The following is a 27,064-nucleotide window of genomic DNA, read 5'->3' on the forward strand; positions in this document are numbered from 1 at the left end:
TCAGTTTGCCCAGTTTCAATTTGTACAGTCTCCGTTTATGCCGATGGGGCAGTTTTGTGAAGGATTGAATGGAACATCAAGCAAACAAGCCCGATCATGGACAAAGTTGGACGACGTGTAGTGGACAGGTGTCAGGAAAATGATCTCCGAGCCCATAGGACTAGAGATGGCAACGGGTATAAACCCGCTGGGTTTTGTCATTCTAAATCCGTACCCGTAAAAAATATCTATACCCATTAAAAAACTTGTATCCATGATGGGTTTGAAATTTTGCCCAAACCCATACCCATCGAGTTAGCAAGTACCCACGGGTTACCCGCGGCGTTTTATCTCTAATATGCTTGTTCTTCTCATAATCAATAAGTATCGTAATGATTAGTAAGATTATGGTCCAAAATTTATGTGATGAATAACATGTTCATGATTTGGTATAAAAATATTAATAGAGAGAATGAAATACAAATAATAAGTTGTATAATCAAGTGATCTTACACTAAGTTAACCATCCACCAAATATATAACGCTAGTAAAAACTATAATAGCAAACAAACAACCCACGGGCTCACCAACTAATTGTACATTCACCATTTGCTAAAAATTAGGAAGTAAATAGGGAGATAACAAGTTTGTTGTTCATTTATAAAATAAAATGACAATATGCACTAGGTTTGATCGGGTTTAAAAAACCCACGGGTTCACGGGTTTGGGTACTGTAGGAACAAACCTGTACCTATGAACCCGTCAGGTATAGATTTATGGCCATTAATAAACCCATGGGTATGAAAATTGACCAAACTCGTACCCTAATAGGGTAAAAACCCATCGGGTTTCGGGTACCCATTGCCATCTCTACATAGGACCCACTAGTCAGTAGGAGGACGCGGGAAAGGTCCACTACAGAAGGACTTGTCCCCTGATAAACCCGAGGCACCGAGCCGAGGGTCGGACGAGGTGGAGACGCGAAGGGGGTCGGGTGGATCGAGTGGAAGCCACTCGAGTGGATCCAATGCCCGACTAGGACTGACTCATTGTGCCACATTAATTGCGTCTGGTGCCAAGCCACATATGGTGAGTCAGTCCACCTTCCACTCATGACCTACGGACTCTTAGGCTTGCGGCCCACTCATGACCTATCGAGCCTAGGCCTGAGCGTGTTGGGCGCCTATAGGCCCCACAATACGATGATCCACGTCGAGACCCAGACTACGACAACTAGGGACGACAATGATGGTGCCGAGGCTCTTCGCCGCCCACGCCGCTCGCCATAAAGAGAACGATCAGGGACACCTGGACGACCGAGGCAAATATGGACAAACACAACCTTATAAGGGGTCCAAGGTAGAACACCTAGTTTTATCATGGCACAATAACTCCTTCTCAAGGAAGCTACTGGTAGCCGACCCCCGCCTTGGCCTATAAAAGGAGGAGATCAGCCACGAAATGAAAGGAGGGCCATGAGAGGACACTCGACAAAAGACGACCACTCACGTATATCTTTACTTCTCTACTAATAATTAAGAGTGCAGTGTAGACTGCCCCTGCCATCCCCTTCCTCCGCGGATCCCGCGCGCGCCCAGCCGCATGCCGCTCCCGATCCGCTGCACCCGCCATCCCCTACCTCCTGTCCCTGCCCCCCGCGGGTCCCGTGCCGCCATCGCCTACCTCCGCGGATCCCGCGCGTGCCCAGCCGCCATCCCCTACCTCCATGGATCCCGCGCGTGCCCAGCCGCCATGCTGCTCCCGATCCCTTGCACCCGCCATCCCCTACCTCCCGCCCCTGCCCCCGCGGGTCCCGCGCGCGCCCGGCCTCGAAGCAGCCACCGCGCCTCCCGCGGAACTCACCTCCACCAGCGAATCGCCCGCCGCGCCTCCACCCGCAAATCACCCACCGCTCCTCCATCTCCGCGAACCGCCCAAGCGAATCCCGCGCGCCATCCGCGAAATGCCATCGCGAAACACCCGCCAGCCATGCCGTGAACCCCACGCCGCAAACGCCCGCACGGCGAAGGCTTGGACCGCTTGCTGTTGAGCTGGGCGATCGGGAACTCTATCAGGATGATGAACGAAGAGGTGTCGGCTTCTCGTAGGTACTGCAACGTGTCGCTCATCGTTTTCACCAGCTTCTGGCTTATGTACAGGCCAAGACCCTCCCTGGACACCCTGGGTTGTGCTAGAACATCTCCTGTATCAGGGCCTCTGGAACACCTGGAGCTGGATGGACAATCCTGCACATTGAGTCAATCAGTTACACAGCTCCCATTACCACCATCACTCGCATTCACCACATTGCAGTGTATATAGAATGGCAGGGATAGCGCCAATTTTACACAGGGATCATTTCCACTGTTTCAAACTGCAAAGTGTAACTACACGCCAAAAGTGACATGTATCACTGCATCTTGGCTGGTGCAGTGACAGGATAGATTCGACTCCTCGTGGGAGCGAATTTTAAGCTGAGTAAACACAGGTCCCGGTCGTTCTCACATGGTCTACAATATCACTGTGTATGGGTGTGACAGGGTTCAGGGTTTTCTTAACCTGCGTGAGAAGATCGAGTTTTTTTAGGAGTTAAGATGTTCAGAAGTGAATTTGCTAGCATTAGGTCTTATCTGTTCCTTGTCAACATACAATCCTTTTCGTGGATTATAACTAACACAATTAGGAGCACTGCGAAAGTTATTTACAAGAGATAAATGTTGGAGTTGTGTTGAGTTAATAGAAACTAGATGTACAATTTAGTAGTTCACTTATTTGTCAAATCATCCTTTCAGTTCAAGAACAGCTATAGAAAGACCAAGATGAGAGTGCCATATTACCTGAATGCCAAATGAGCAATCTGCATGCCAGACCCAATGTTTTCCTTCTTCGGAATGACCTGGAGCACGATATGTCCTTCAGCTGGTTGTGTGAATTGAAGGGAGCAAGCCAGATAATCTGCTAGGACCTGCTGAAGCCTTATATTGTCCCCGTAAATGTACATGTGTGATACTTCCACAGGCCAATCACGTTCAATAGAAATACGTTTTCCTTGCCCAAAGGAATGCCTTGCATTAGGACCGTATTCAGAGCTTCCTCAAGGTTGAACTCTACTGTGTTCGTCTCCATATAGCTGTAACAACAAGAATTTGTTTACCAATAGTTTAAAAAAATTGCCATGCATGTATAACTGAACTGGTCAGCCTTTTCATATGTATACATCTTTAGCAGTACAAAGCATTAGTACAATGAACAAAAAATTCATGTTTGAGCAATTCTAATCATGTGAATATGAAAGCAAGTATATATCTTTATGTATAGTGTATGCTGTTTCATAGATCCCTTCTAAAACTGCCACAAAACAACACAAATAATTAAACCAACATTGCTACAGATGATTCGGACAATACCGAACTTACCAGTGTTCAATGCTTTCAAGATCAGTGTCATGTAAAATCTTTTTCAGCTGGTCCTGACACAGAACATTAGATGAAACAAGTTGCCGCTTGTCGGCGTTTCGACCTCGGGGGGGGTCCCTGGACCGACGAGTAAATTGTCGCTGCATGTCCCAGCCCAGATGGGTCGGCGCGAGACGGAACACAAGGGGGAACAAAAAAGGGGAACCGCGGCTCGTGTTGTCCTGCGCCCAGGGCAGATTCGCTTGCAGTAGGGGGTTACAAGCGTTCGCGAGGGAGAGGGAGGGAGAGAGAGAGACTGCTCGTCAGCCCGTCCTCCCGCGCGGCCACCTCTCGTACGAGGGCCCTGGACCTTCCTTTTATAGATGTAAGGAGACGGCCCAGGTGTACAATGGGGGGGTGTAGCAATATGCTAACGTGTCTAGCAGAGAGGAGCTAGAGCCCTATGTACATGCCGACGTGGCTGTCGGAGAGGTGTTGGTGCCCTATTCATGTGATGTCGTGGCCGTCGGAGGAGCGCTCGAGCCCTGTAGAAGCACAGCTGTCGGGGCTGTCGGGTCCTTGCTGACGTCTCCTTGCTTCCGTAGGGGGCTGAGAACCGCCGTCGTCATGGAGCACGCGGGGTGCCATCATTACATGTTTACCGGGGCGAGCCAGATGGGACGCCGGTCTTGTTCCCCGTAGCCTGAGCTAGCTAGGGGTAGGGTAATGATGTACCCCCTGTAGCGTGGTCGGTCCGAGCCCAAGGCCGGGCGAGGTGGTGACTCCTCCGAGGTCGAGGTTGAGTCCGAGCCCTGGGGTTGGGCGAGGCGGAGACTGTCTTCCGAGGTCGAGGCTGAGTCCGAGCCCTAGGGTCGGGCGAGGCGGAGACTGTCTTCCAAGGTCGAGGCTGAGTCCGAGCCCTGGGGTCAGGCGAGGCGGAGACCGTCTTCCGAGGTCGAGGCGGGGGTTGAGCCCCGGGGTCGGGCGAGGCGGAGCTTCCTATGGCGCCTGAGGCTGGACTCGGCTGCTGTCAGCCTCACCCTGGCGGGTGGCACAGCAGTCGGAGCAGGGCAGGCGACGCTGTTTTCCTGTCAGGTCAGTCAGTGGAGGGGTGAAGTGACTGCGGTCAGTTCGGCCCTGTCGACTGAGGAACGCGCGTTAGGATAAGGTGTCAGGCGATACTTGCATTGAATGCTCCTGCGATACGGTTGGTTGGCGAGGCGATCTGGCCAAGGTTGCTTCTCCACGAAGCCTGCCTAAGTTGGGCCTCGGGCGAGTCGAAGGTGCGCCCGTTGCTTGAGGAGGCCCTCGGGCGAGGCGTGAATCCACCTGGGTCTACTGTTCCTGTCCGAGGCTGGGCTCGAGCGAGGCGAGATCGTGCCCCTGTAGTGGATGGAGCTTTGACCTGTATTGCGCCCATCAGGCCTTTGTAGCTTGTGCTGATGGTGGTTACCAGCCGAGTTTAGGAGTCTTAGGGGTACCCCTAATTATGGTCCCCGACAGTAGCCCCCGAGCCTCAAAGGGAGTGTTGGTACTCGCTTGGAGGCTTTATCGCACTTTTTTGCAAGGTGACCGGCCTTCCTCAGTTGCATTTCGTTCCGGTAGGTGCGCGCGAGCGCACCCGCCGGGTGTAGCCCCCGAGGCCTCGAAGGAGTGGTTTGACTCCTCCGAGGTCTTAGTGCCTTTCATGACGCCTCGGCTGGTCTGGTTGTTCCCTCATGCGATCTGATCGTAGTCCGGGTGCACGGTCAGGTTCCGAGTCCTCGGGCTGGTATGTTGACGCTGTCAACGGATTGGCCGGAGCCGAGTTTGCGAGAGCAGCCCTCGAGCCTCCGCACAGAGCGAGAAAACGGTCAAGGAATGACTCGGCTTTTATCATACGCCCCTTCGTCGCCTTTCCGCAAGGAGGGGGGGGAAAGCGCCATGTTGCCCTCGGAGGGCGCCGAACATGGTGTCTCCGGTGAGTTGCTAACGGGTGATCCGAGTGGACGCCCGTGCCCTGTTCGATAAGGGTCGACTAGTGGCCCAGAGGCGCGCTCCAAAAGTACCTGCAGGTGATTTGCCGGACCCGGTCCCGTTTGATAGGGTCCGAGGGCTCGATGCCTCCCTCTGATGGGATTCCGTTACAGAATCGCTCCTGCTGGTCTCGGAAATGTCCTAGGGTACCTCGGGAGTGTAGCCCGAGCCTCGGCCATGTATCGGACGTACCCAGAGTCATCCCTCGCTCTGCTTGTTCTGAGGCGGCTGTCGAACCCTTCGGGGGGCCAGCCTTCGAACCCCTGATCAGTAGTGGGCGCGGAGCCCGAGTGGCCTGAGGCGGCTGTCGAACCCTTCCGAGGGGCCAGCCTTCGAACCTCTGACCAGTAGTGGGCGTGGAGCCCGAGTGCTCTGAGGCGGCTATCGAACCCTTCCAAGGGGCCAGCCTTCGAACCTCTGATCAGTAGGAGGGCTCGAGGCCCACTTCCTTCGCAGAGAAGGATCCCTTTCGGAGTATCCCCTTTCCCAGTCCCTGTAGCAAGAGAGAGAAAGGGGAAGAGGAAAAGGATACGAAATTGAACGATGTGGCACACCTTTTTTTGACGCGGTCATCATGGCGGAGGTGAAGCGTCGACCGCTTCGCCTGCCAAAGGTGTCGCCTGCCCTGCCGCGGAGTTAATGCGACGGGACGAGTGGTTCGCGGGGCAGCCGTTGCGCGAGCCGTTCGAGGAACGGAACATGGGCGCATCGTCTTCACGCCGTGAGAGAGAGCTCCCCTGCTGCTCCGGGAGGGGACGTGAGCCTGCAGACGATTTGACCGCTGCTTCCGCTTGCCTATCGCCGTTATTACTGCCGGCCCACCTCTGGCCATATCGACCGTCGCGCCTTCTCCAGCGGCTGACTGACCCGTGACCGATGCGCTTGGTTGGCACTGTTGGGCTGTGCACAGGGTTGCCTCGAGTCGCGGCACCGGTCCCGCAGTCGAGAAGGCGCGGTACTAGCGCAAGTGGCGGTGGAGTTTTTCGCACGCAGTAACCGGCGCGCCGGTTACATGACGTGTGGGCCTGAGCCTCCACGCTGGATGCGTTGAAGTCGAAAGGGTGTGTCCCCGTGGTGCAGTTGCATGCCGCCTGAATGGCGGTCCGCCCTTTCACCCGCTGGTTTAGGCGAAGATGGAGGAGTGCTTGTAACCGCTGGGCGGTTACACGCTCCATGCGCGGCGGTTTGGCTTCTTCTGTCCCAGGCCAGCTTGCATGTCGTGTGGGACCCAGCCCCCGTGTCGTAGGGGGAGGACCCTGGAGTGCGTTGGTGAAGACTTAGTCCACGACGCCTGAGGACGCGAGTGGGGAGAGTCGCCTTTAAAAAGGGATCGACCCCCCGAGTGGTAGTCATGCCTTCGCACTCTCCTCATGCATTGCGTCCTTCCGCCTTCCGAGCCCCTGGATGGGGAGCGCCCGCGTTGCCTTTGTCTCGTTGTGGCAGGAGCGCAACCTCGTGGAGGTTGGTACCTTTCAGCCATCGCTCGACTTCAAGGATTTTCATCAGGCAGCCCGGCTGCATCCCCTCACCAATGGTCACCCAAGACGGTGACCACCAGTTCGATGGTGGGGAGAAGCAAGCCAGGCTGCGGCCTCCGCCCCGTCCTCAGCTTCAAGGATCTTCATCAACCTTGCTGGAGCGGAGGACGAGCTGAGCCGGAGCTCTACCTCCCGTACGGACCGGCAGGCCACCTCCTCCTTCAGCATTCAGAGGAGAGGGCGCTCACCAGACTAGCGGAGGGGGCGGACTTCGACAACGTGGGGTCGATTGGCCGCAAGCTTCGTCAGCTCCAGCATGCCTGGTTCGCTGGCTCAGCTGGCTCTGGCACAACTTCCGGTGCCACCCCCACCGCTGGGCGGAGTGCGGCTATCTGCCCGCCATACGGGCGGCTGTTGTGCCGCGCGCACCGGGGGACCGCCCAAGATGTCGCACGCCGCTAGGGCGACGTTCGTGTTCTTGGGTTGTCCTGCCCTTGCTCCGGCACGACGCCTCCGCGAGGAGGTCGGTGCCCGCTCGTCCGGGAGGACTTGAGTGGGGATCTGCCGGTGGGCAGGTGGCTGCCGTCATCGGTGCTGAGGTGGTGGCCGCCAGAGAAGGCTTCTCCGCCGACGAGATCGTCGGCACCATCTGCGCTCCGGGCCTCCGGCTCTTTGGCTTTGATTGCTTGTCCTCGCCCCTTGAGTGGGGACGCGGGCGAGGGCCTTGTCGCAGCAGCGTCTGCCCTAAGGTCATCGCTGCTGCTATTTGGCCGCCCGGAGCAGAGGTCGTTGTTGCTGCTGCAGTGGTTGGCGGCGAGCCACTCGGAGTTTGTCGTCCCGCAGGCTCTCAGATGTGGAGGTTGTTCATACCCATGGGAGTGGAACCGGGGTTCCGTTTGTGATGGCATCTTGAGTGCCGGTGTCTGTTCATTGTCGCTGTAGGGCCCTGAACATCTTGGTATTTGAGTGCAATACCGTGTTTCTTCCTCATTTCGAGCACTAGGACTCGCCTGTCGGCTAGCTGGACCGCTTAACCAAGTGTGAGTTGCCTTGTGCGGAAGGTGACGAGTGAGGTATCCGTATCCTGGAGGCGTAGGAGTCCCTCGGCTCGGTCGGCCTTTCCACTCAAGGCTTCTCTTGCTCAGTTAAGGAACCCTCGGCTGCTCTGCGATGAGCCGGAGCCGGAGGCAGCGGTGTCAGCATGGACAGAGGCGGAGTTGGCTCGAGAAGAAACTTCGTTGGCCCAGGAGCAGGTGACTTCCCAGGCCGAGGAGGCATAGCAGCGGCGGCTGGAACCTGGCCAGGTCGTCCACTGGCGGGACCAACCCTGGAGTCGGGCTGCCGAAGCCATGAGCCGGGCTAATGTCCTCGGGGGACAGCTGGCTGAGGCTACGGAGCGGCTGGTCAAGCCGTCTGCTCGGGTTGGGTTCCTAGAGGAGACCCTGGCGGCGATGGCCCAGGCGCGGTGCTGATATCTTCCTTCGAGGTGGAGATCCTCCGACCGTGTCGTTGTCCAAGGATGGGTCGGATTCTGCCGAAGGTGGGGTCGATGCCGAGGGTGCTGTTGCTCCCCCTGCTGATGTCTGAACCTGCAGGAACAATTTGTCTGTAGTGTGTGTATGTTTTTTGCGGCCGCCGAGGCCCAAACATATCGTTGTCGCGTTGTAAAGCTGCGTTTCTTTTCCTCTTGTTTCGAGTATCAGGACTTGTTTGTCGGTAGCAGAATCGCTTATCCGAGCGAGAGTTACTTATCACGGGAGGTGATGAGTGAGGTATCCGTATCCCGGAGGCGTAGGAGTCCCTCGGCTCGGTTGGCCTTGCCGCTTACGTGTACTCTTACTCGTCCGCAGGATTCTGACATCGATATAATCGAGAAGGCACGAAAGATCGTTTCGGTAGAAAAGTTTTCGAGCGTTAAGACTTGTTCGGTCAGCGGAATCGCTTATCCGAGCGTGAGTTACTTATCGCAGAAGGTGATGAGTGAGGTATCCGTATCCCAGAGGCGTAGGAGTCCCTCGGCTCGGTCGGCCTTGCCGCTTACGTGTACTCCATCGTTTTCAGGATCCCACTATCGAAGTAGTCGAAAAGCGCGAAAGATGTTCTGGCAGAAAGACTTTTTCCGAGGAAAATTTTGACGTAGAGGGGGTTCCCCCTTCTAGCCCCCAAGGGAGGGTCGGGCTTTGCTGAGGCAAGGATGACCCTTCCTTGATGGTTAGACTTCATTTGTGTATGTAAAGAGAACGAGGTATATGAACGACTTGAAAACATCTTAAGGGTAAAAGCGACGTAGCTATCAGATGTTCCAAGCGTTGCCGTAGACCTCGCCTTGACTGTTGGCCAGCTTATATGTTCCAGGCTTCAAAATCTTGGCGATGATGAACGGCCCTTCCCAGGGAGGTGTGAGCTTGTGGCGCCCTCGAGCGTCTTGTCGTAGCCGAAGCACCAAGTCCCCCACCTGGAGGTCTCGGGACCGAACCCATCGGGCGTGGTAGCGTCGTAGAGACTGTTGATACCGTGCCGAGTGTAGTAAGGCCATGTCCCGAGCCTCTTCCAGCTGGTCTAGTGAGTCTTCTCGGTTCGTCTGGTTGCTTCGGTCATCGTACGTCCTTGTCCTCGGGGAGCCGTATTCTAAGTCTGTGGGCAAGATAGCCTCGGCCCCATAGACTAGAAAAAACGGCGTGAAGCCCGTGGCTCGGCTTAGCGTCGTCCTCAGACTCCAGACCACCGAGGGGAGTTCCTTCATCCATCACTTGCCGAACTTGTTGAGGTCGTTGTAGATTCTCGGCTTAAGTCCCTGCAGAATCATGTCGTTGGCACGCTCTACCTGCCCATTCGTCATGGGGTGAGCTACGACGGCCCAGTCCACCCAGATGTGGTGGTCCTCGCAGAAGTCCAGGAACTTCTTGCCAGTGAACTAGGTGCCGTTGTCGGTGATGATGGAGTTCGGGACCCCAAAGCGATGGATGATGTTGGTGAAGAACGCCACCGCCTGCTCGGATCTGATGCTGTTTAGGGGTCGGACCTCAATCCACTTGGAGAATTTGTCGATAGCAACCAGCAGGTGCGTGTAGCCCCGGGGTGCCTTCTGCAAGGGACCGACGAGGTCTAGACCCTACACAGCAAACGACCAGGTGATGGGTATTGTCTGTAGGGCCTGAGCGGGTAGGTGTGTCTACCTTGCGTAGAATTGACACCCTTGGCAGGTGCGTACAATCCTAGTGGCGTCGGCCACCGCGGTTGGCCAGTAGAAACCTTGTCGGAAGGCGTTTCCAACGAGGGCTCGAGGCGCTGCGTGATGACCGCAAGCCCCCGAGTGTATTTCTTGCAATAGCTCCTGACCTTCGGTGATGGATATGCATCGTTGGAGGATGCCTGAGGGGCTGCGGTGGTAGAGCTCCTTCTCGTCACCCAGCAAGACGAACGACTTGGCACGTCGCGCCAGTCGCCGAGCTTCGGCACTGTTGAGGGGTAGCTCTCCTCGGTGGAGATATTGCAGGTACGGGGTCTGCCAGTTTCGATTAGGCGCGACCCCATTCCGCTCTTCCTCGACGCGCAGTGCCTCACCCTCGGGGGCCGAGGGTGCCTCGGGCTAGGGCCGAGGCCTCCTCGGGCTCGGGCGTGTCGTCGGTCTTGACGGAGGGTTGATGTAGGTCTCGGGAGAAGACGTCCGGGGGAACCGTTGTCCGCCCCGAGACTATCTTAGTCAGCTCGTCCGCAGTCTCGTTGTATCGTCGAGCGACGTGGTTGAGCTCGAGCCCGTAGAACTTGTCTTCCAGGCGCCGAACCTCGTCGCAGTAGGCTTCCATCTTCGGGTTGCGACAATGGGAGCTCTTCATGACTTGGTCGATGACAAGCTACGAGTTGCCACGAGCGTCGAGGCGCTGAACCCCTAGCTCGATGGCGATGCACAACCCGTTAACCAGAGCCTCGTACTCGGCCACGTTGTTTGACGCCGGGAAATGGAGGCGTAGCACGTAGCGGAGGTGCTTCCCGAGGGGTGAGATGAAGAGCAGGCCCGCGCCTACTCCTGTTTTCATCAGCGACCCGTCGAAAAACATGGTCCAGAGTTCCGGTTGGATCGGAGCTGCTGGAAGCTGGGTGTCGACCCATTCAGCCACAAAGTCCGCCAAGACTTGGGACTTGATGGCCTTCCGAGGGGCGAACGAGAATGTCTCGCCCATGATCTCCACTGCCCACTTTGCAATCCTACACGAGGCCTCTCGGCACTGGATGATCTCCCCAAGGGGAAGGATGACACCACAGTCATCGGATGAGACTCGAAGTAGTGTCGCAACTTTCGCCGCGTCAGAATTACCGCGTACAATAACTTCTGAATTTGCGGGTAGCGGATTTTGGTCTCGGACAGTACTTCACTGATGAAGTAGACCGACCTTTGGACGGGCAATGCATGCCCTTCTTCTTGTCTCTCGACTACGACCGTGGCGCTAACCACCTGAGTGGTTGCAGCTACGTAGATCAAGAGGGCTTCTCCGGCAGCGGGGGGGCACCAGGATGGGCGCGCTTGTAAGGAGTGCCTTTAGGTTCCCGAGGGCTTCCTCGGCCTTGGGGGTCCAAGTGAAGCGCTCGGTCTTCCTTAAGAGGCGGTATAGGGGTAGGCCTCTTTCGCCGAGGCGCGAGATGAAGCGGCTCAGAGCCGCAAGGCATCCCATGACCCTTTGTACTCCTTTCAAGTCCTTGATAGGCCCCATGTTGGTGATGGCCACGATTTTCTCCGGGTTGGCCTCGATGCCCCGCTCGGAGACGATGAACCCCAGGAGCATGCCTCGGGGGACTCCGAAGACACACTTCTCGGGATTGAGTTTTACGCCTTTCGCCTTGAGACACTTGAATGTTGCTTCAAGGTCAGAGAGGAGGTCGGAGGCTTTCCTCGTCTTGACTACGATGTCATCGACGTAAGCCTCGACCGTTCGACCAATGTGCTCTCCGAACACGTGGTTCATGCACCTTTGGTATGTCGCGCCTGCATTCCTTAAACCGAATGGCATAGTAATGTAGCAGTACATGCCAAAGGGTGTGATGAAAGAGGTCGCGAGCTGGTTGGACTCTTTCATCCTGATTTGGAGATACCCTGAGTAGGCATCAAGGAATGACAGGGTTTCGCACCCAGCAGTGGAATCTATGATTTGATCGATGCGAGGCAGAGGGTAGGGAACCTTCGGACATGCTTTGTTTAGACCAGTGTAGTCTACACACATCCTCCATTTCCCACTTTTCTTTTTCACAAGCACAGGGTTGGCTAGCCATTCGGGATGGAATACCTCTTTGATGAACCCTGCAGCCATCAGCTTGTGGATCTCCTCGCCTATGGCTCTGCGCTTTTCTTCGTCGAATCAGCACAGAGGCTGCTTCACGGGTCGGGCTCCAGCTCGGATATCCAACGAGTGCTTGGCGACATCCCTCGGTATACCAGGCATGTCCGAGGGACTCCACGCAAAAACCTTGGCGTTCGCGTGGAGAAAGTCGACGAGCACTGCTTCCTATTTGGGGTCGAGCTCGGAGCCGATCCGGACTTGCTTGGAGGCGTCGTTGCTGGGGTCGAGAGGGACGGACTTAACCGCCTCTGCTGGCTCAAAGTTGCCGGCGTGGCACTTCGCATCTAGCACTTCCTTGGAGAGGCTCTCCAGGTCGGCGATGAGGGCCTCGGATTCGGCGAGGGCCTCAGTGTATTCCACGCACTCCATGTCGCATTCGTACGCGTGTCGGTACGTGGATCCGACGGTGATGACCCCGTTGGGGCCCGACATCTTGAGCTTGAGGTAGGTGTAGTTGGGGATGGCCATGAACTTGGCGTAGCATGGTCTTCTCAGTACTGCGTGGTAGGTTCCTCGGAACCCGACCACCTCGAACATGAGGATTTCCTTTCAGAAGTTGGAGGGAGTCCCGAAGCAGACGGGCAGATCGAGTTGTCCAAGGGGCTGGACACGCTTCCCGGGGATGATCCCGTGAAAGGGCGCCGCACCGGCCCGGATTGTGGACAGATCGATCTGCAAGAGCCCGAGGGTCTCGGCGTAGATGATGTTGAGGCTGCTGCCTCCGTCCATGAGGACCTTGGTAAGCCTGACGTTGCCGATGACGGGATCGACAACGAGCGGGTACTTCCCTAGGCTCGGCACGCGGTCGGGGTGGTCGCCTTGGTCAAAGGTGATGGGCTTGTCGGACCAGTCTAGGTAGACTGGCGCCGCCACCTTCACCGAGCAGACCTCCTGGCGCTCTTGCTTGCGGTGCCGAGCCAAGGCGTTCGCCACTTGCCCACCGTAGATCATGAAGGAGTCGTGGACCTGGGAGAACTCCTCTGCTTTGTGGCTCTCCTTCTTGTCGTTGTCATGGCCTTTGCCACCTTCCGCCGGGGGCTCGGCCTTATGGAAGTAGCACCGAAGCATGACGCACTCCTCAAGGGTGTGCTTGACGGGACCCTGATGATAGGGGCACGAGTCCTTGAGCATCTTGTCGAACAGGTTTGCCCCTCCGGGAGGCTTCCGAGGGTTCCTGTGCTCGGCGGCAGCGACAAGATCTGCGTCGGCGGCGTCGCGTTTCGCTTGCGACTTCCTCTTGCCCTTCTTCTTTGCGCCGTGCTGAGCGGACGCCTCGGGGATGTCTTCCCGCTGGCGCCCCTGAGGCTGCTTGTCCTTCCGGAAGATGGCCTCGACCGCCTCCTGACCAGAGGCGAACTTGGTGGTGATGTCCATCAGCTAGCTCGCCCTGGTGGGAGTCTTGCGACCCAGCTTGCTCACCAGGTCGCGACAAGTGGTGCCGGCGAGGAACGCGTCGATGACATTTGAGTCGGTGATGTTGGGCAGCTCGGTGCGCTGCTTCGAAAATCGCTGGATGTAGTCCCGCAGGGATTCTCCTGGCTGCTGGCGGCAGCTTCGGAGATCCCAGGAGTTCCCAGGGCGCACGTATGTGCCCTGGAAGTTTCCGGCGAAGGCTTTGACCAGGTCGTCCCAGTTGGAGATCTTCGCAGGAGGCAGATGCTCCAGCCAGGCCCGGGCGGCGTCAGAGAGGAACAGGGGGAGGTTGCAGATGATGAGGTTGTCATCGTCCGTTCCACCCAGCTGGCAGGCCAGTCGGTAGTCCGCGAGCCACAGTACCGGCCTTGTTTCCCCCGAGTACTTGGTGATGGTAGTCGGGGTTTGGAACCGGGTCGGGAACGACGCCCGTCGTATGGCTCGGCTGAAAGCTTGCGGACCGGGTGGTTCAGGCGAGGGACTCCGATCATCCCCGCTGTCGTAGCGTCCCCCACGCCTGGGGTGGTAGCCTCGACGCACCTTCTCGTCGAGGTGGGCTCGACGGTCTCGGCGGCGGTGCTCGTTGCCGAGGTGGCCCGGGGCTGCAGGCGTTGCGTCCCGCGTGCGCCCGGTGTGGACCGAGGCTTCCCGCATGAATCGGGAAGTCGCGGCGCGATGCTCCGGGGGGTACCCCTGCCTTCGGGAGGCAGAGCTTTCGGCCCGTCGGACCGCGGCATCCTCCAGGAGATTCTTGAGTTCTCCCTGGATACACCGCCCCTCGGTGGTGGATGGTTCCTGCATCGCTCGGAGTAGTATTGCTACTGCAGCCAGGTTCTAGCCGACCCCACTGGAAACTGAGGGTGGCCCTGCCCTGGCGTCGTCAGCGATGCGGTGCTGGACGTCCTGGGCCAGATGACGCGCTTCTTCGGCCGACGCTCGGCCTGCCCACTCCTGCCCGATGTTCTGCCGGAGCCGCACAAGTTGTCCTGCTTCCTCGTCGAGCCTGGCCTGCATCTCACGGATTTGCTCGAGCTGTGCGTCCTGACCCCCCCGTAGGGACTGGGACCACAGCTAGCTCCTGAAGGATGTCAACGCGAGGCACAGGCCTAGGGGGATCGCCGTCCTCCGGCATACCAAGGTGGTTGCCTTCGTCGAGACCCCTTAGATCGACGTGGAAACATTCTCGACTTGGGCCACAGTCCTCGTCGCCAAGGCTGTGGCCACCATCGGAGCAATCGGAGAGGCAGTAGTCACATGCGGCCATGAAGTCTAGCATGACACTGGGGTTATCGAGCCCGGAGAAATCCCAACCATAGTCAGGCTCGTCATCTTCCTCGGAACCCGGGGACCCGTAGGTTAAGACGGCCGTCAGTCGGTCCCAGGTTGACCACATATGGTACCCCGGAAGGTTAGGATATGCCTTTATGAAAGCGCCCACCAAAGCGTGGTCGTTTGGTGGGTCGAAGTTGAATCTAAAAGGCACAGAGTGAAAAACGGACGGTACCTCCTGATCGACGGGTGGTGACGAAGTCGTGTCGGGGACGGACTGCACCGTGATCTCATGTACGAGGCTAACACCCAGCAAGTCCTTCGCGAGCGTGCTGGCGTCATTCGTCCGCTTGGGGTTGGCGTGTTGCGGGGAAACGACATTCGTCTTCGTCTCAGACGCGAGGTCAGCGCCCGACGTGTCCCCCGCTGGGGCACCGTCGACTTGCTCGACAGCCAACGAGGTGCCGCCTCCTGCTTGGCCATGGTTGCCCCGCCTCCTCCTCCTGCGGCGGGGAAGGTGACGGGACAGGCCTGGATGCTGCTCTTCCACCATGCGGGGAAGACGTCGTCGATTCCGCCGCCGGCGGGTGGGCTGATGGCCGCCATTGTCGTTGTCGCGCGGCAGAGGAAGGAGTACCATGTCGTAGCTGCCGTCGAGGGACATGAACTCGAGACTCCCGAAACGGGGCAGCGTCCCGGGCTAGAGAGGTTGCTGGAGACTACCCATCTGGAGCTTGACGGGAAGCTGTTCGTCAACACGCAGCAGCCCCCTACCTGGCGCGCCAACTGTCGGCGTTTCGACCCCGGGGGGTCCCTGGACCGACGAGTAAATTGTCGCTGCGTGTCCCAGCCCAGATGGGTCGGCGCGAGACGGAACACAAGGGGGAACAAAAAAGGGGAACCGCGACTCGTGTTGTCCTGCGCCCAGGGCGGATGCGCTTGCAGTAGGGGGTTACAAGCGTTCGCGAGGGAGAGGGAGAGAGAGAGAGACTGCCTGTCAGCCCGTCCTCCCGCGCGGCCACCTCTCGTACGAGGGCCCTGGACCTTCCTTTTATAGATGTAAGGAGAAGGCCCAGGTGTACAATGGGGGGTGTAGCAATATGCTAACGTGTCTAGCAGAGAGGAGCTAGAGCTCTATGTACATGCCGACGTGGCTGTCAGAGAGGTGTTGGTGCCCTATTCATGTGATGTCGTGGCCGTCGGAGGAGCGCTCGAGCCCTGTAGAAGCACAGCTGTCGGGGTTGTCGGGTCCTTGCTGACGTCTCCTTGCTTCCGTAGGGGACTGAGAACCGCCGTCGTCATGGAGCACGCGGGGTGCCATCATTACATGTTTACCAGGGCGAGCCAAATGGGACGCCGGTCTTGTTCCCCGTAGCCTGAGCTATCTAGGGGTAGGGTAATGATGTACCCCCCTGTAGCGTGGTCGGTCCGAGCCCAAGGCCGGGCGAGGTGGTGACTCCTTCGAGGTCGAGGTTGAGTCCGAGCCCTGGGGTCGGGCGAGGCAGAGACCGTCTTCCGAGGTCGAGGCTGAGTCCGAGCCCTGGGGTCGGGCGAGGCGGAGACTGTCTTCTGAGGTCGAGGCTGAGTCCGAGCCCTGGGGTCGGGCGAGGCGGAGACCGTCTTCCGAGGTCGAGGCGGGGGCCGAGCCCCGGGGTCGGGCGAGGCGGAGCTTCCTATGGCGCCTGAGGCTAGACTCGGCTGCTGTCAGCCTCACCCTGGCGGGTGGCACAGCAGTCGGAGCAGGGCAGGCGGCGCTGTTTTCCTGTCAGGTCAGTCAGTGGAGAGGTGAAGTGAATGCGGTCACTTCGGCCCTGTCGACTGAGGAACGCGCGTCAGGATAAGGTGTCAGACGATCCTTGCATTGAATGCTCCTGCGATACGGTCGGTTGGCGAGACGATCTGGCCAAGGTTGCTTCTCCGCGAAGCCTGCCCGAGCTGGGCCTCGGGCGAGTCGAAGGTGCGCCCGTTGCTTGAGGAGGCCCTCGGGCGAGGCGTGAATCCACCTGGGTCTACTGTTCCTGTCCGAGGCTGGGCTCGGGCGAGGCGAGATCGTGCCCCTGGAGTGGACGGAGCTTTGACCTGTATTGCGCCCATCAGGCCTTTGCAGCTTGTGCTGATGGTGGTTACCAGGCGAGTTTAGGAGTCTTGGGGTACCCCTAATTATGGTCCCCGACACCGCTGATCCTCTGTCAATTCGGAAGGCTTCAGTAAGTTATAAGTAAATTGTATGCCATTGAGCGGGTTCCTTAATTCTTGACGAATGTAAGTTAATTCTTTAAAGCTGTTTGTAGCAGCTTGTTCAGACATTTTCTGGACCTCAAGAGCATGCTGAAGCTCTGGGCTAGCCACATGCAGAAAGCAAAGAGCTCCAGTGATTTTACCCTCAGCATTTGTTCTCTTGTTCACCGTCAGTAAAGATTATTTGTCAAAGATTACTTGAAAGGTTATAAAAGATTCAGATATTGCAATAGTCTTCAGTGTAGGGTTTCTGACCTTAGTTACTGAATAGTTTGGGAACTCAAAACATGTGATACATCTTAGGAGGCCAAAGATCAACCAATGAAGAATGTAGCTTTATCAAACAGAAATCATCAACTACCTTATTGGGCACATCCAATCCCATCCTTCAACATATTTGTTACCTAGATGGAATCGTGAATAAATTACTTGTTCTTCTTCAGGTACGCAATTACTTGTGTTGAATTAGGTTTCAGGTTGCTTCAAATATATTTGTTATCATGGTTAGTAAACAATGCTAACTACTCATGTTCATATTCTAGAATGGCAAGCAAATGGTGCACGGGGGAGCATTGACAGCTCTAGCGTCAGTAGCAGATTCATCAAAGGCGTTGTTCACTTGGGAGTTTTATGCATAGTGGATCTCTGTTATTGTGCATCATGGCCTCATGGGGTTGTCGTATTGTTGTTGCGCTTTCTAACTTACTCATAATAACAACTTTATATATCATTTACATTTTTTGTTTGTCTATCTGATCATAAGTTTGTAGCAACAACTTTTTTGTTTGTCCATTTACGTGGGGCAGCAGCTGCTGCGCTCTTGGGAGAGCAGCCCATCTACCACGCCGTACAACGTTCCATTGGCTGCGGGGCCGCCATGCCCCAGTGGTGCTGCCCGACAAATAGGCTGGGTATTTGGGGACGTCCCATCCGGAGTTTGTTTGAGCATAGTAGCCGGCATGTGGGAGTAGTGGCCGTTATTTCCGGGCGTGCATCATCGTAGTTGGTGAAAGTGGATGGGACCACGGTCCCATCGCTCCATGTTTGACTACGACGTCAAGTGGGGTAGGTATTCGAATTGTCACATTAAATGTGCATGTCTCCACGCTTCTCGTGACCTTTGATTGAGGCTAGGCTCGGGGCTATCCTCCTGTCCGAGATGGGCTCGTGCGAGGCGGAAACCGCCATTCCATGAAGAGGGGACCTCAGGCGAGACAAGGATTTCCCCGAGTGCTGCCTTCGCCTGAGGACAGGTTCAGGCGAGGCGGAGTTTTGAGCGACCGTCGAGCAGGGTCTCGGGCGAATCGTGATTCATCCTTGCTTGTCCTTAGGGAATGTGTCTTATGACTTTTTGGGTAGTTAGGTGTTAAGCGTATTTAAGGGAATAGTCTGGGTACCCCTAATTATGATACATGATAGGTTGTTTGATCTTCTCAAAGGAATACCATTCCTGAATCCATTTCCCAATCACTCTAACTTCATTCTCTGTGAGGCCACATTAGGAAAGGATGCAATAAATAAATAAACGTTCGTTTTCTTTATTGTTGCATATCTACATTTCCTTCTTATTCCTTTGAGATATCAATCACTTCTATTATGATTTAAGGTCAGAAAACATTACTGCTTGTTTTTCACTTTTTCTTGAAAATGCAAGAATGTTTGCAAGAGTATGTAATTTGAAACGTTACTTACATGTTTTCTTGACAAAAATCAGGAAGACCAAGCAAAGATGGGGGTGATGATCCGCCACTATGACAAGAAGGAACTGAAAGGGTATATTCGTATATTAGTTGGGAAACCCGAGCACAATGATGTGCTAATGAAGGGCCTGAATGCACTTCAATTGTGAGCTTTTGCACATCAACACATTGATGTGAACAATAGACAACGTAACAGATATATACTAGTCAGGTCGGACGCAGTCTATAAGAGGAGATTGCACCCATCCAACGATTGTCAAGCCCAAACAAACAAGGGTCAAGTGGGTCTCACTATCCTTTTGTTCAATAAGTTGAAGTGTGGGGTTTTTATTCCACGACATAACTATTCGCAAGATTACAGTGTTCAGAACAAGTGCAGCTCTTCAATTCACAGTAGGTGGCTGGATTCTGATAATTTACAAACTTTGTTCTTTGACTAGGGAGCAAGGAAGTGTATCTATTACATGCGTAATGGTACATGCAGATATGGAAAGAAATGTTGTTTTAACCATCCAGAGCAAGTTCTTGATGTTCAATGCCACACAACAACAGGGTGAGATGACACTAACTTGCAACTTCACCACACTCAAAGAAGTCTCATTCATAAAGAATCTAATGATATTTATTTCGTATCATAAATGTTATTAATTTTTCATATCGATTTGGTCAAAATGCTTTTTGGGATAGGGGGAGTAGTTCAAATGAATTATTTGTTTACGGTTTTGAAAGAGAGGCTACTAAATGCTAATCAAGTCCTTTTGTATATTTTTGTTCCTACTTGCTAGGACCTTCTGTTGTTGGAATGATTTTCTTGGTAGTTTTGCTTTCTCAGATCTGATTGTACTATTCATTTACATATGCGGCATATGCACACTGTTTTATGCCATATGAATTTGTGCATTGTCGGCAAAGGAAATCTTGTGAAATTTTATCGAATAATTTGTGTCGCTGCAACGCACGGGCATCATACTAGTGTATATATATATACTCTATTCATCACTCGGACCAACCCCGTGCGGACCAGCCACCATGCGTGGCTTTGTTCTTTGACCAGGGAGCAAGGAAGTGTATCTATTACATGCAGAATGGTACATGCAGATATGGAAAGAAATGTTGTTTTAACCGTCCAGAGCAAGTTCTTGATGTTTAATGCCACACGATAACAGGATGAGATGACACTAACTTGCAACCTTCACCACACTCAAAGAAGTCTCGTTCATAAAGAATCTAATGATATTTATTTCATATCATAAATGTTATTATTTTTTCATATAGATTTGGTCAAAATGTTTTTTGGGGGGAGTAGTTCAAATGATTTTTTTGTTTACGGTTTTGAAAGAGAGGCTACTAAATGCTAATCAAATGCTTTTGTATATTTTTGTTCCTACTTGCTAGTACCTTCTGTTGTTGGAATGATTTTCTTGGTAGTTTTGCTTTCTCATATATGATTGTACTATTGATTTACATATGCGGCATATGCACACTGTTTTATGCCATATGAATTTGTGCATTGTGAGCAAAGGAAATATTGTGAAATTTTATCGAATAATTTTGCGTCGTTGCAACGCACGAGCATCATACTAGTGTATATATATACTCTATTCATCACTCAGACCAACCCCCGCGCGGCTCCCGTTGAGCCACACATCGACTCCACGTGGTTGACACACTGTTAAGTCATTTTTGCCTTCTGATTCAAACATTCTAGCGTCCACGCAACATTAAGTCATTCTTGTTTTTTAGTCATTCTTCATTCCAGGTACCATTAAGTCATTTCAGAGTCTAGACATTAAGTCATTCTAGTAAACATCTAGGCAACATTAGTCATCTTAGTTTTCAGGCTTTATCATGTTTTCTCAGACATTCTTTTGTTTTTAAGGCCAACCATTTGTTTGTTTTTAGTCATTCTCCCTGTTTTCTCAAACATTGCTAGTTTTTTTCAGTCATTCCAGAGTCTAGACAAAATTAAGCCATTCTTTGTTTTTAGTCATTTTTCATGTTGATTGGCTTGGTCGGGCGAGATATGGGAGCGCCACGAGGTGCTCCAGGTGATGGACCCCTCGTCTATCACCCTAGGTGATGAATATATATATATATATATATATATATATATATATATATATATATATATATTGGGAGTCTATATTTCCAAAGATCCTCAAAACACTTTGTCTCCAAGTCAATACATTGTGTTTTAGGTACAATGTGAAGAATAGAGGAAGTCACCCTTCGACCGAAGCGACTAATGAACCAAGAGGAGCTTCGCTTGAATATGAGCTTTGGCGAAGATGCAAGCCAAAGCCATCAGCTTCGACTCAAAAGAGCTTCGAGCGCGAAGCAAAGAGGAAGGAAATGTTGAAGACTTGTGCAGCAAGAAAGAAGGAGAAAAAGACAATGATGCCCTTGCAGTGTTTGCGAATCATATGTGTAAACTTCGTGGGCATACATGTAATTTTGTACGAAGCTATTCCTCTCCCCTATAAATAGAGGAATAGTTCCATGCAAAAATTCACTTTTGAGGGCCTTAAGCTTTGTCTAGCTCAGTCTTTGAAGTATCTGCGAGCTATCTCTCGTGTAAATCCGAAGGTACAGCTGTAATAATGTACTATATTGCAAGAGATGGAATGATAGGCGTTAAGGCACAAAAGATGAGTAATGTGTTTTGTCTCTTGCTTTTCTTTTCCAATGTTCATCATCGTATGCTCATTCCTATCTTGTACCTTCTCGCTCGAGTTACCCTTCGAAAGAAGAGTAATCAAAGGGATAAGGTTGCAGTCTTTTAATTGGTGTTGCCTTGTTTTTTATATCATGTAGCAATCAAAAAGCAAGTGACCAACATTGGCACTCACCTCCAGCAATCTCACGACCACAACATGCTACACCACGACAAAGAGCATGGCGAGCCACCAAGCTTCGTCGTCAAAGATGGAGAATCTTGCGCTCCCTATCACTGGGGGCGAGCTTCAAAGGAAAGAAGCCCAATGAAGGGTACAACATGTGGGTGTCCAAGGACCCTACATCAAAACCAAGTGGTCCCATATACCAATCACATTCTCCCAAGATGATATTCGACTCAAAGATTACCCACATAGAGACGTCATGGTGATCTCGTGTGTCATAAAAGGCTTCATGGTACACAATGTTCTGGTTGACACATGTTGTGCAACAGACATCATATTTGTGAAGGTCTTCAAGTAGACGCAAGAGCCAGATGATAAGGTCTAGGATTCAACCTACCCTCTCTGTGGCTTCGGAGGACAACAAGTATTGTCCGTTGGAAAAATGGCCATGCCCATCACCTTCGGCTATGTCAACAACACAAGGACAAAAGTTGTGTTTGAAATAGTTGACATGGAATTCCCATACAATGCAATCACTGGAAGGGTAACAATTAACATCTTTGAAGCAGTGTTACGCCCAACCTATCTTTGTATGAAGATACCAAGTAATCAAGGAGTCATATCGGTGTATGGTAGTCAAGAGGCCGCTAGAAGGCCAGAAGGGACCTTGCAAGAACCCAGGATTGTCCATAATATAGACAAAGCTGAAGCACTAGAAATTAAGTTAAAAAGAAAGCATCTTCGGCAGACCAGTCGAAGCTAGTTCTCCTTTGCGAAGATGTGACAGATCAAAGGGTCTTCTTCGGCAGTGAGATGTCTTCAGAGCAAGAATCTGATCTCCAAAGATTCTTGTTTCATAAAAAGGATGTCTTTGTTTGGTCAGCAACTGACTTGTGCAGAGTTGATAGAAACATAATAGAGCACACTCTAAATGTTGATCCTACTAGTAGGCCGTGAAAGCAACGCTTCGCAAGATATCTAAGGGCAAGGCCAGAGGTGCAAATGTTGAAGTAAAAAGGTTGCTTAGAGCTGGAGTTATAAGATAAATCGCATACCTAGAATGGCTGGCTAATACAATTATGGTCAAGTAATCCAATGGTAAGTGGAGGATGTACATTGATTTCACAAACCTCAACAAGGCATACTCAAAGGATGAATTTCTATTTTGCTAAAAATTGATTCCCTCATGGATGCAATAGCTACTTTAGAGCTCATGAGTCTGCTTGACTGGTGAAAGGGAAATAGGGTCAAACCTTTTCCTAAATGATTTTGGTGGTTGAAATACCCAACACAAATAATTGGACTAACTAGTTTGCTCTAGATTATATATTCTACAGGTGCTAAAGGTTCAACACAAACCAATAAAAAGATCAAAGTTAGGGTTCAAAAGAAAGGAGCAAAAGAAACCGAAGAGAACCCTGGTCTGGTGCACCCGACAGTGTCCGGTGCACCAGGGACCGTACAGACTGAACTCTTCACCTTCGGGTTTCTGGAGAGCCGCTCCGCTATAATTCACCGGACTGACTGTCCGGTGTGCCAGCGGAGCAACGACTAAGAAGCGCAACGGTCGACTCCAACGATCGCCTGGAAACGTGAACAGTGCGCGGACAGTTCGCGCAGAGTCAGAGCAGCGGCGCACCAGACAGTGAACAGTGCTTGTCCGGTGCAGCACCGGACGGTCCGGTGCACCAAGATGTCAGAGCTCCAACGGTTAAAACCGTCAGAACCCTAACGGTTGGGTGACATGGCTGACGCACCGGACTATCCGATGCGCCCATCGACAGACATCCTCCCCAACGGTTCATTTGGTGGTTGGGGCTATAAATACCCCAACCACCACCACTCCAAGCATCCAAGTTTTTCAGACATCTCATTCAATACAAGAGCTAGTGCAATCAATACAAGACATAGTTCAATAGAATCAAAGCCTCTCCAAGTCCCAAATCCACTCCAAACAAATAGTGGCTAGAGAGAGAGCTTTTGCTCGTGTTCTTTGAGCTCTTGTTCGTGGATCGCTTTCTTCTTCCCAATTCTTGTTATTCAAGCACTTGTAATCAAAGCAAGAGACACCAAGTTGTGGTGGTCCTTGTGAGGGGTCTAAGTGACCCGTTTGATTAAGGAGAAAGCTCACTCGGTCTAAGTGACCGTTTGAGAGAGGGAAAGGGTTGAAAGAGACCCGGTCTTTGTGACCACCTCAACGGGGAGTAGGTTTTCAAGAACCGAACCTCGGTAAAACAAATCACTGTGTCATCTGCTTTATTTCTTTGGTTGATTTGTTTTCCCCTCTCTTTTGGACTCGATTTTATTTCTAACGCTAACCCTGGCTTGTAGTTGTGTTTCAAGTTGTAAATTTCAGTTTCCGCCTATTCACCCCCCTCTAGGCGATTGTTGGGGCGAAGGGAGCGGTCCGTGCACCCAGCTCCCAGTACGCGTCCACGAGTTGCATATGCGTCCGATCGACCTCCGCGCGTGTCGAGGCCTCAGTTTTGTCCTGGCGATCGCGCAGGCCGCAGAGCCTCATCTCCATCTCCTTGACGCGTTGGCAGGCGAGACTGGCCTCCGCCCGCACAAGTTTGGCCTCGGCTTGTGCAGCCTGTGCCTCAGCACAGGCTCTGTTTGCGTCCTTCCTCTCCAACGCCAACTAACGCCTGAGATCCTCCTTCTCGGCCTCCGCAGCTGCCAACCTCTCCGTCAGCCTGTGGCTCTTGTTTTCTGCAGCTGACTTGTCCCGAACAACATCCGTATGATGCGCCCGGAGGTGCTCGATCCTGCCCTCGAGTCGTTGCCTCTCGGCAGCGAACTCCGAAGTCAGGGCGCTCGACGCAACATGGTCAGTGAAGGCGGCCGCCTGCCATGAAAAATCCATCAGATTTGAAACCACATAAAACCAACGAACTAACGAAGTCCAAGACAACTTACATGCTTCAGCTGCTGCGACGCATGCCTCAGCTGCTGGGACACAGAGCCCGCCACGTCTTTAGCGGCGGCGGCCGACGAAATCTCGCCGCTGGCGCAGAATTTAGACCATGGGTCCTGCAAAGTACCCTTCGCTACAACCACCGCCGTAGGTGAAGTGGCCGCCACCGGAGCCGGGACAACAACTGCATATCCCAACTGCTGCATATCCTGCACGCGAACCGAGGAAATCCTCGAAACGCCGAACTCCACCGTGTGGCCCGGCTGTAACTCCACCGCCACCAAATCGCTCAAGGTATCTTCGGATGACGAATCGGCCGACGACGCATTCACAGCAGATGAGGAAAAAGACGACATCGCTACCGGAAGCAACAGTCGAGGGCGCCTTGCCCACACCGGAAGCAACAGCCCTCGCACCCGCCAAAGACTTGCTGGGCCCGGGGATGGCCGGCTTTGCAGTCGGTGGTGGTTTGCTGCTGCTAGGGGCGGCGGACTTCGTGCCTCCCCGCGCCCTCTTCACCTCGTGACTAGGGTCCCGACCCTAGTGAACGCCCGGCGCTTCCGCGCCACATCTTGACGATCCTTGTCCATCATTGCCGATACAACAGCAGCAATATTCCGTCCATAAGGAAAAATCTTCATCTCACGGGCCAAACGAGACGTAAATATGTCCTCGCCGGCCGCTCGGGGAATCGGAACGTTCCTTGGCCATCGACCCCCGGTAACCTTCAGCATTCGCGCCGAAGACTCCCGGAGCTCGGGCGAAGACATCCTTCCCCCGAGGGCCGCACAAGTCCCCATCAACTCCACAGCAAAACGATCAGAGACCCCCAACCCCCAATCGCAGTACCTATTTTTCTCTTCTTAATGGCCGAGGCAGCCTCCTGCGAAGGGCCTTCCTCAGCCACAGCCACTGGTTTTTTCCCACGGCGGTCAACAGCCGCAACAGCGTCATCTCCTGGGTAACCACCGTATGGCAAACAGTTTAACTCGAAGACCCGATTCAAGCGAACATTGGATCCACGAATACCCCAACTCCACAGACTCTCCGTCCTCGACACATACTGCCCTACAATCCTCACAGCCCCGTCCTCCACTTCACGAACGAACGCGGCTGGGTCTCGGTCGCGCAGATCCAAAGCGAAGGCCGGACTTCGCACCAGCTACTGGCCCAAAGTAGGCATCTGGCGAGAGCACACTTCACCAAGCACCCAGCCATGCGCCAGGGGCCACACTCCATAACCAATGAATTCCTCAACCAAATCACGCCTGCTGCTCATGCGGGCAGCGCACCGGAGGGCCCCTTCGTCCTCATCATCCTCCGCCACCTCAAATGGTGGGAATGGCACATAAAAGTGGGAGCACATTACGGCCGCGGGGAGCCATGGGAGGTCTTCGACTTCGCTTCCCAAAACATAAAACCAATAATCCCACCAGTTGCCCCACTTGTTGCGAGCACAGGGAAATAATTCCACGACTTCCGCCGAAGTCTTTCCGGTCCTCGGCGTGAAGGTGCACGATCCAAACTGTGCAATCTTACTTCCAATCTTTCTCTTTTGCCAGTGCAGACAATAATTCTTAGCAAAGACCTCTACGGAAGGCTGACCACCGTACGAAGTCACCGCCCAGACATACTTCGCCAGGGCCACCACGGCGTTAGGTGTCAACTGGTGGACCTAGACCTCAAACCTCTGCAGGACCTCCGCCACGAAACGATGTGCAGGTAGGCGAAGGCCGGGGATGAAGAACGCCTCAAACACGACTAACTCACCCTCAGGCTCGGGAATCTCTTCCGCCCCCGGGACGCGCCCAACACCGTTCCCAAAATACCCCAACTGCTGCATATCCTGCACGCGAACCGAGGAAATCCTCGAAACGCCGAACTCCACCGTGTGGCCCGGCTGTAACTCCACAGTGTCCGGTGCACCATCGGACAGTGTTCGGTGCACCATCAGACAGCGTCCGGTGCACCAGGGACCATACAGGCTGAACTCTTCACCTTCGGGTTTCTGGAGAGCCGCTCCGCTATAATTCACCGGACTGTTCGGTGGGTCACCGGACTGTCCGGTGTGCCAGCAGAGCAACGGCTAAGAAGCGCAATGGTCGACTGCAAACGTGAACAGTGCGCGGATAGTTCACGCAGAGTCAGAGCAGCGCCAGAAGGCGCACCGGACAGTGAACAATGCTTGTCCGGTGCAGCACCGGACTGTCCGGTGCACCAAGATGTCAGAGCTCCAACAGTCAAAACCGTCAGAACCCTAACGATTGGGTGACGTGGCTGGCTGTCCGGTGGTGCACCGGACTGCCCGGTGCGTCCATCGATAGACAACCTCCCCAATGGTTCAATTGGTGGTTGGGGCTATAAATACCCCCCAACCATCACCACTCCAAGCATCCAAGTTTTTCAGATACCTCATTCAATACAAGAGCTAGTGCAATCAATACAAGACACAATTCAATAGAATCAAAGCCTCTCCAAGTCCGAAA

The 27,064-nt window shown here is 53.7% G+C and overlaps 1 pseudogene; it reads right to left on the bottom strand.

The window, feature by feature from the left end:
* Positions 1-1,838: 1,838 nt before the first annotated feature.
* On the bottom strand, positions 1,839-17,298 carry LOC103645293 (phytochrome C-like; annotated as a pseudogene).
* Between the last annotated feature and the right edge of the window lie 9,766 nt (positions 17,299-27,064).

This window comes from Zea mays, chromosome 1 (genome assembly GCF_902167145.1).
Source record: "Zea mays cultivar B73 chromosome 1, Zm-B73-REFERENCE-NAM-5.0, whole genome shotgun sequence".
Taxonomy (NCBI): Eukaryota; Viridiplantae; Streptophyta; class Magnoliopsida; order Poales; family Poaceae; genus Zea; species Zea mays.